The sequence below is a fragment of the Oratosquilla oratoria genome, chromosome 36 (assembly GCF_046742065.1).
Source record: "Oratosquilla oratoria isolate Oo_2021 chromosome 36, ASM4674206v1, whole genome shotgun sequence".
NCBI lineage: Eukaryota > Metazoa > Arthropoda > Malacostraca > Stomatopoda > Squillidae > Oratosquilla > Oratosquilla oratoria.
The window spans coordinates 36,297,098-36,307,097 of record NC_134812.1 but is presented as its reverse complement, the minus strand read 5'-3'; the positions used below and the strand labels follow the sequence as shown (position 1 = coordinate 36,307,097).

At 44.1% G+C, this 10,000-nt stretch overlaps 1 long non-coding RNA gene across 4 annotated transcripts in view; it reads left to right on the top strand.

Annotated features, from left to right (window-relative positions):
* The window catches only part of LOC143019233 (uncharacterized), a 907,500-nt gene that overhangs the window by 610,439 nt on the left and 287,061 nt on the right, over positions 1-10,000 (top strand). For all 4 annotated transcript variants that reach the window (XR_012965809.1, XR_012965807.1, XR_012965808.1 and 1 more), the window contains exon 4: positions 7,006-7,048. This is a non-coding gene — a long non-coding RNA (uncharacterized LOC143019233). The remainder of the gene's footprint in view (positions 1-7,005; positions 7,049-10,000) is intronic.

The window sequence follows — 10,000 nt, the reverse complement described above, 5'->3', positions numbered from 1 at the left end:
ACACACAAATGCTCAGATACACATGCACATGCACATGCATACACACTCACAGACACACATACACAGACACATGCAGACACAGACACACACACACGGATGCAACACACACGGATGCATGCACACACGGCTGCACGCACACATACACGCATTCCTATACACACACTTACATACACACACTTACACACACACACACACACACACACACACACACACACACACACACACACACACACACACACACACACACACACACACACACACACACACACACACACACACACACACACACACACACACACGCACACACGCACACACACACACCCTGCTCGACGGCGCAGTGGTAGCATTCGCAACAGCCATTCCAGCGATTTGAGCTCGAATCCCGCCCAGGGCTGAAATAATTTCAGTATCACTGCGCTACGAGATGGTAGTCCAACTCTTGTGAACGGAGAGTTGAGTGTGTGTGTGTGTATTCACCTTGGTCTTTGAATCACGTGTTGGACTCGTGATTGACAGCTATTTCCCTCCCGGAAGAGAGCTCAGAGCTCGTATGACCGATCTATGGGTAATGCTATGACCTTACACACACACACACACACACACACACACACAACTCCCCGCCCACGAGTGTGTGTGTGTGTGTGTGTGTGTGTGTGTGTGTGTGTGTGTGTGTGTGTGTGTGTGTGTGTGTGTGTGTGTGTGTGTGTGTGTGTAAGGTCACAGCATCACCCCTAGATCATATATGAGCACTGAGCTCACATCTGGGAGGGTGATAACTGTCGTTCATGAGTCCAACATGTGATCCAAGACCATAGTAATTCACACACACACACACATAGATGCATCATCATCGGCCTCCGTCGGTCATGACTGACCAATATATCCGTCCGTTAGTTTTCCAGACTGCTCGGCTTGAGCAGCGCCTCATATGACTATAGACCGATGTGAGAGTGATAGTCACATTCGCATAGGTGGAATCTGTGTGTTGATTCTGGTCTGTCGATTGTCGTTTCCTTTCTGCGAGCTCGCTTATCTGCTGGCACAGCAGACAGCTTCTCTCCACAAGTCAGCAGCTGTTTGTGAAGCGTGCTTCTCCAGCTGGTGCGGTCGGCCGCGATGTCCTCCTAGGAGTTGATGTTGATGTCCAGAGCCTTCATGTCTCTTTGGCACACATCCTTGTACTTCAGCTGCCGGGGAGCCTAAGCTTCTCTGTATTGTGGTAAATTCTTCGTAGAGGATGTCTTTTGGGATTGGGGCATATTCCATGCACCAAACGTGACCTGGTCAGCGCAGCCGATGTTGTATCAACAAGGTGTACATAGTGGGAAGGCCAGTGCGAGACAGGACGTCAATGTTGGTCATCTTGCCTTACCAGATGTCAAGTATGAATAGAAGGCTTCTGAGGTGAAAGGAATTGACCCTTTTCTCCTGGTGGGCATATGTGGTCCATGTCTCGCTGCTTTATAGCAAAGTGCTGAGGACACAGGCGCTGTACACAACCATCTTTGTCTTCACGGTCAGTTTGGGGTTAGTCCACACTCATGATGTGAGGCGAGCGAGTGTTGTGGTTGCCTTCCCGATCCTCTTGTCGATCTCAGCGTCAAGGGGGGGATTATATATCGGTGATGGTGGATCCAAGGTACGTGAACTGGTGAACAACATCGAAATCATGGTCGTTGATGATGATGACTGGTGGTGCAGGTGTGTCTTGGCCTAGATCGTTGATCTTCTTCAGACTGATGATCAGCCCGAGGTCTTTGCAGGCCTGGGAAAAGCGGCCTGTCAGCAACTGCAGTTCCCGTTGGTTGTGTGTCACTACAGTACTGCTGCGTCATCAGCGAACAGCGAGCAAGATTGAAGATCATGTCATCTGATCTGGTCCCCAGGTATATTTCCTCTTGTGCTGTGCCAAATGCGTGCCTCAGGAGGAGAGCGAATAAGATCCCAAAGAGAGTTGGGCGAACACGCATCCTTGTTTGACCTCGCTGTGTATGTTGAAGGACTAGGGGATGTTGCCATTGAACTGTACGGTCCCCGTCATGTTGGAGTGGAAAGACTCGATTAAGCTATGCAGTTTTGGGGGACAGCCGATCTTTCTGAGAACCTTGAAAAGAACATCTTTGCTGACAAGGTAGAAGGCCTTGGTGAGGTCGATAAATGCGACGTACAGGGGCGTTCGCTGCTCTCTACACTTCTCCTGGAGTTGACGGAGAGAGAAAATCATGTCTACCGTGGACCTTTTAGCTCGGAAGGCACACTATAATTCCGGATAAACACGTTCAGCCAGCTTCTGCAGACGGATCAGGAGAACCCGAGCGTAGACTTTGCCTACAATGCTGAGTTGGAGATACCTTTGTAGTTGTTGCAGTCGCTCCTCTCGCCCTTATTCTTGTATAGGGTAACGATCTTGGCATTTCTCATATCTTGCGGCACAGCTCCCTCTCTCCAGCACTGGGGAGGACTTGGTGGAGAGGCTGCAGTAGGGTAGTCTAGTGCTTGATGAGGTCTGGGGGAATACTGTTGCTAGCTGGTGCCTTTCCTGTTGCCAAACTACCAATGGTTGGCTCTGCATCGAGTTCTTCCATGACTGGCATGCACTCAGTGGCGTCCAGGGCTGAGGGGGCCACAGTGTTCTCTCTGGAGTAGAGATCGGAATAATGTTCCACCCATCTAGCCATCAGCTGACCTTGGACGGTGATGGTTTCTCCAGTGACGGATTTAAGGGGAGGCGCCTTGCTGTGTTTTGGTCCCAGTACCTTCTTGATGCCATTGTACATCCCTCTAATGTTGATCGTTGTAGCAGCCGTCTGGATCCTCTCACTGAGTATTTTCAAGTACTTGTGGGCGCAGCGCCTGGCAATTTGCTGGACCTCGCTCCTGGCAGCCGTGAGCATCTTTAGATTCCCCTCAGTGGGTGACCACTTGTACTCGACTAGTGCGGTGCGCCTGGCATCGATAACGGGGGTCATCTCTTATGCCTTGGCTTCAAACCACTCATTTGACTTGCAGGTTTTTTCCCGAAGGTAGCCAGGGCTGTGTAGTGGATGGTGTCTCGTAGAGTTCCCACTTTTCTGTAGCGGTGTCTCCGGACTGCGATGCATCATAGTCCTTCTCAAATACCTCTGTCAACTGATCTACGAGATCTGACTGGGTCATCTTCTGACGTCAGTGCATGGGATCCCTGGTTTCTTTGCATGGAACTTGTTGGGTTGCAGCCTGATCTTACAGCATACCTGGAAGTGGTGTGTATCACAGTCCGCGCTATGGTAAGATCGTGTTTGGAGTACGTTCTTGATGGTGGCACGCCTGACTAGGATCAAATCCAGTTGGTGCCAGTGTTTTGAGCGAGGGTGTCTTCAGGAGACCTTCTGTTGAAGTTTTGTCTTGAAGGAGTTGGTGATGCACAGGTTGTGAAAGGCGCAAAACTCGAGCATCCTCTATCCGTTTTCGTTCAGTTTTCCAACTCCAAACGGGTCAAGGCAAGATGGCCATGAGTTGATGTCTGCACCTACACTGGCACTGAAGTCGCCCAAGAGAACAAGTTGTTCAGTGTTGGGGATGTTACTGATGGTGGATGCGAGGTTCACGTAGAACTCATCCTTAGCATCCGGATTCATTAGGGTTTCCTCCCGAGTCATTTCCTAAAGAGGATGCCTACAAGACAGCAGAGGTAATAATTCGGAGTCCACTCTCTCCTTGGTAGGTTGCCGACCAAGGCTAAGGGCCCTATCCACACGAAAACGGCAGGGGTATTCTGAATATCTCAACCTGCAGGTATAGTGGTGCAGTGTAAAAAAAATCCCCTCACATAGTTTACCTCGTCAGCTGAGGCGGTGTACCGGGGTGTGGCGCTTCGAGCCAACACGTGAGAGATTTAGGAGATGGATGAGAATCAGTGGTGCCCATCCGCTGGGACGCAGCTGACGGACACTAAAGGTACCTTTATCCACCCCCCTACATATATATATATATATATATATATATAATATATGTATATAATATATGTATGTATATATATATGTATATACATATATACATATACATATATATATACATATATATACATATATATACATATATATATATATATATATATATATATATATATATATACATGTATATGAGTGGAAGGGTGGTGAACTAAACACAGAGAACAGTTGGATTTTTATTCACTGACGTTTCGTCCTAACCAGGACATTCTCAAAGTACATACAATCTCAGAAAGTGAACAGCTTTTATAATTCATCCTTGCCGTGTCCCTCTCCCTCCATACTCTCACCCGTTCTCAACACTTCTCATGTGACTCCGATCATGCCGCTTCTCCTTTCGTTCTCAATCGTCCTTTTGAAATGAATCACATCATCATCTCTACTTAGCGCATAGTAACAAAATTAAAACGGAGTGGTTATAGGATTTTTCTTAAGGGCGTACCGTATTTGCAGGGAAGAGTTTTTAGAGGATGAAATTAAATATATATTCAAAGTGTTCACTAAACTAAGATACCCGGAAGGACTACTGCACAGATTGAGAAAGAAAGTAACGGTAATAATGAGAAAGAAGGACAACCGGTCCGGAGAAGGCAGGGCTGGGTTTTTGTCCGTCCCCAACTCGAAGTACGCGGAGGAGTTGGGACATATTTTCACAGAAGCGGGTGTGAGCGTTGCTTTTTCCACGGGTACGAAATTAGAAGAGGTCAGGAATAAGAATAGAAATAAATCAGAAAAAGGTATGGCGAAAGGTGCGATCTACAATGTACCATGTGGTGGTTGTCCGTTAGGATATTATGGAGAGACGGGAAGATCAGTGGAGCTGAGGACATATGAACACAAAAATGACGTCAGAGCTCACAGAACCTCCAACTCTCTAGTGGTTCATTTAGATTAATGTGACCATCTTCCAGATTGGAACAAGATAGAAGTGCTCCACAAAGGTCTAGAGAAAACGAAAAGAAAAATAGTGGAGGCAGCCTACATTACTTCCCACCCCTGCATCAACCATAGGGAAGAGTTTATAAGATTAGCAGGGGCTGCAGGCACTTTAATTATCAAGGAGGTCAAAAGGACGATTGAGAACGGAGGGAGAAGCGGCATGGTCGGAGTCACATGGGAAGTGTTGAGAACGGATGAGAGTATGGAGGGAGAGGAACACGGCAAGGATGAATTATGTAAGCTGTTCATTTTCTGAGATTGTATGTACTTTGAGAATGTCCTGGTAAGGACGAAACGTCAGTGAATAAAACTACAACTGTTGTCTGTGTTCAGCTCACCGCGCTGCCATTCATTTGTCTTCCATACATACATACATACATACATATGTATATATATACATGTGTATATACATATGTATGTATATACATGTATATATACGTATGTATATATATATATACATGTATATATACATATGTATATGCGGAAAAACCACCAAGGAAAAAGAAAAACTGATGACAAAGCGCTTTCGTCTCTTCAGACATCCTCAGGGTACATGTACCCTGAGGATGTCTGAATAGACGAAAGCGCTTGGTTATCAGTTTTTATTTTTCCTTTGTGGTTTTTCCGCATATTTAGAATTACGAGTTTATGTGATTTCTCATGCATATATATATGTATATACATGTATATATATACATATGTATATATATTATAATCAGATAAGGTTTAATGATTCGGCCCATCGGAATTTGAGAGTAACTTTAGCACACATGCCTGCTTTGTTCTTAATATGGTCGACTGGAGGTCATATTCGATAAAAACTTTGAATACGCGTTCCGCTTGAGCACTCTCAGTGCAGTGTTCGGCCTGCAGTTAAAAAAAGAAAAAAAAAAAAAATGATAACCGGAACAAAATTGTCAAAATATGGTCCCCGAACTGAAGACAGCTCGAAATTCTCTGCAGGATGCTCTCCTGTTATTGTATGAGTTTAACAATTGATTACATATTTTATTTCCATTTTACTGTATATGTTTTACTCTGTTATTTGTTCAGTTATGTGTTATTTTTGTTTCAGGTTTAAATGTATATATATAGCTGAAATTGCTAGTAGTTGTAAGAGTTTATCTTTATGTTTTTGATGGGATCATTCTCATTCGGTCGAATGAATCCATTTTTTATTGGCGATAATAAATTCTTTCAAGGTCTTTATCATCCTTATGAAGGTAATTGAGATAGCCTGAAGCCCCCCCCCCCCCTGGTCCCCTTCACGAAAGGTTTCTCTGCTTACTTCTGTGGATCAAAGGCTCCATTGGGTGTAAATAGCTGTATCGTCGCCCAAAGGATAGGTCGATGGTCCCACAATGGATATGCATGGATGAAGACACAATGTAAAATATTTCACCTTGGGATTGGATCAGTTATTAAACTTTTCAACACGTACACATTCGCGCTCCTACACATGCATACATACTCGTATATCCATACAAACATGCACACACACGCACACGCACGCACACGCACACACACACACACACACACACACACACACACACACACACACACACACACACACACACACACACACACACACACACACATGAGCGCTTGCATGGAAACGTTTTTTAATATATTTTTATTCTAATAAAAGGCAAACGATTTTATTCAGCTGAGAGGGCGACTTGGGTCATACTCCATATGAATCCGAGAACGTCTTCCATTTGTCACCCTGTCTATAAATAGGAATGACGTGTTGCTGCTGTTATTTAATTATTTATTATCTTGTAGGGACTGACCCAAAAAAAGGGGGAAAAAATACAACTGTCATACTTTTTAGCCTTCACGGTGAGAAGGTTTTCCTTGGGTTTTGTTGGGTTGGTTTTGTTTACATTTTCACCAAATTCTTGTTTAACCCCCTTCATTTCAGTGGCATTCCTGTGAGGGGCGAACGAGTCTGAAGTTGAACAGAATAAAGCATGTTAAGGGTGTTACAGTGGTGAGAAGTGTATGCTTCAAAATCAATGTAAATTTTTGGAGTTCTTATATATATTTATATATATTCTTTCTTTTATTTTTCTAGCCCCACATGGATAATGCGCTTCGTGGTCTGAACGGAAATGAAGGTATGTTAGTGTGATGCTTTTTTCTCTCTCTCTCCTTTTTTTTTTTTTTTTTAGTTTACTTTTTTCATTTCTGTGGTGCTCTCTGTAGGACGGTATTCTGTTTTTTTTTTCCCGTAATGTTTAATTTTCCGTCGTCAGCATCACAGCGAAATGTATACTCGCCATAAGCTATCCTATCAACTCACCTATATGTGTGCAAAATACAACATTGCTAAGTATATGTGCTTTAATATACATTTCCACATTGTATACATATATACATACATGCATATATATGTATGTATGTATTTACGTTGTGTGTGTGTGTGTGTGTGTGTGTGTGTGTGTGTGTGTGTGTGTGTGTGTGTGTGTGTGTGTGTGTGTGTGTGTGTGTGTGCTAATAAATCACAGAACAGGCACGTGGTTTAATAATATGCTGGTTACTATCTTAGGAATAGGAAAGCTAAAATTCCCAAACACTATCTTATTTTATTTATTTATTTATTTATTTATTCATTTTGCATCTTAGTTTTGTTGGGCAGACCGTGGCATCATTTGGGCTATGACACCAAAGCTATAAAGAAAAGCAATCGCCCTCTTAAAGCCCCACCAAAGCTCCTCCACACCACACCGAAACTATAAAGTGAAGCAATCGCGCTCTTAAAACCCCACCAAAGCTCCTCCACCCCAAATGTAGTGATACTTCACTGTAAGACAACGAATATATTGACAAAGTGACAACACACAGCGAAAATTTTGCAAATTGGTGCAAAGTCACCGCAAGGTCAGATTAGATAGGTATCAGAACTTTTGGTGGTAATTGTAGTTACCATGATATTCATCATCATTTTATTGCTATCATGATTTATTTATTCATATTTTTTCAAACAAATGTGACATTGATACCTCCAAGGCCTGCGCACAGGGTCGCTTTTAGAGGTAATACAAGGCCAATTCAATTGTATTTTAAGAAATGATCATGCATTAGGGAGAATCCGAAGTGTGAACCTTTGGGAAATCACTCGGCAAGTCAGCGATGATAGCTTGACCTCCCTTTAGCGTTTCTGTGCAGCCATATACAGACCACCTCACCAAGATAGTTCTCACTATTTCATCCCACTGACAGCAAAACTGTCTTCTCCGTCTTCAGGCAATATGTTCTTCCTTTATTTATCGTGAAGATTCACAACTCCATGGTATTTTTTTCACGTAATATAAACTCATTCATGTATGTATTAGATTGTCCTTACAGCCTTGACGTCCAACTTGTGCATGTTTATCTTTCGTCAAGAACCATAACGGGTGCAGTCAGTGTTTGTGTACACATTTTTCTGCCTCTCCTCCGTCCGCTCTCCCGCTCCTCTCACACAAACACGTTTATTTGATTGTCGCCGCGCGCGCGCTTAGACAGCCGTTCGCGCCTCGGCCTTCGGTGAAACCGCGGACACAGACTACGGAAGGCGCTGAGCCCTTTCGGCTCGCTTTCACCTGCCGGCGTCTATTTGCGAGGCACGAGTAATCAGTGATGTTTATTTGAAGGCGGAGTTACGCTGAGGGCTTTGTATGGATAACGTTGGAGGGTAGGCCAATGAGGCGATCTCTCTCTCTCTCTCTCTCTCTCTCTCTCTCTCTCTCTCTCTCTCTCTCTCTCTCTCTCTCTCTCTCTCTCCTTCTTCTTCTTTCCTTTATTTTTTTATTTTCTCTTTTTTCTTATTTATTTTACTTTTCTTTTTATATGACTTTTTTTTATTTCTGCTCATTTTTCCCTACCAAATTGGCGGTCCTATATTCCCCAAATAGTTATCCTTGAAATTCCATTCTCCCCCCACCCCATTTTTTTGAGGTTTTCTTCTTCTCACTCACCCATAGACCATTTTTATTTAACTCGACTTGTTTTTAATTTTCCCTTCTATTGCGGATGGAGTTCCCCACACATCCTACTATATTTTGAGAACAATTACTCGCCAAAAATGGGGATTTATAGAGACGGTTAGATAGAAATTTTACGAACGTATCCTAAAGTAGAGGAATAATAGATATTAAAAGTTATCTGAATTCTTATTTGACTGAATATTATTCTCCAGTCATAAAAGAATGCCGCTTGACTCTGGTTCATAGGGAAATCACTCAAGATAGCCTAGGACAGTACTACGACTCGCTGCCCAACATCCTTTGCCACTTCTCACCTTCTCACCAAACTCCTGTTAGGCCCCTTTCACACTAGGCAACTGGTGACCGTCACTAGTGGCGGTCACTAGTTGCCTAGTGTGAAAGTCTCGGGAAACTGCAAGCAACCAGTGACTGTCACCGAGTTGTGGAATCCTTTCTCATCATCTCATTAGTCAAAAGAATGGCATCAATGGAGGAGGTGCTTCTGTTGGCTTTGCTAGTCAAGAAAAAGAGACGGTCGGTGACGGCAACTGCCAGTGACGGTCACTTGTTACCGAAGCGGGCAACAGCCATAGCCTGTTGCGCAGCCGAGCAACCGCAGTGACGTAGTGTGAAAGGCTCAATTTAAAATAATGGTAGGCAACTAGTGACGGTCACTAGTTGCCTAGTGTGAAAGAGGCTTATCTCCTGTCAGTGGTCCAGCTGTGCAAGAAGACGTCAATTTCTTTTGTTCTGGTGGAGTTGTTCTTCTTCCACTGCCTGCACATCACTTCCTCTCCTCTCTATCGCGTCCTTGATGTTCTGGATCCAGCGCATGCGGGGTCCCCCCCTTGGTCTTCTTCCTTCAGGTTCCCATTCCTCTGCCACTAGGCCACATATTTCGATACAAGGTAATGGACATTTGTATAGAACAAGGTTATTGTATGGTAGGAAGCTAACTCCCACGCACCCACCATCCTGCCCTCTCGTTCCGCTTCGTTTTGTTTCATTCCCAGCTACTTTCTTCCCTTACCTCCCCTCGCTCCCTCCTCTCATCCCTTCTTTTCCCGTCGTTCTTCATTGTTTCTTTTCCCTTCCCTTCCC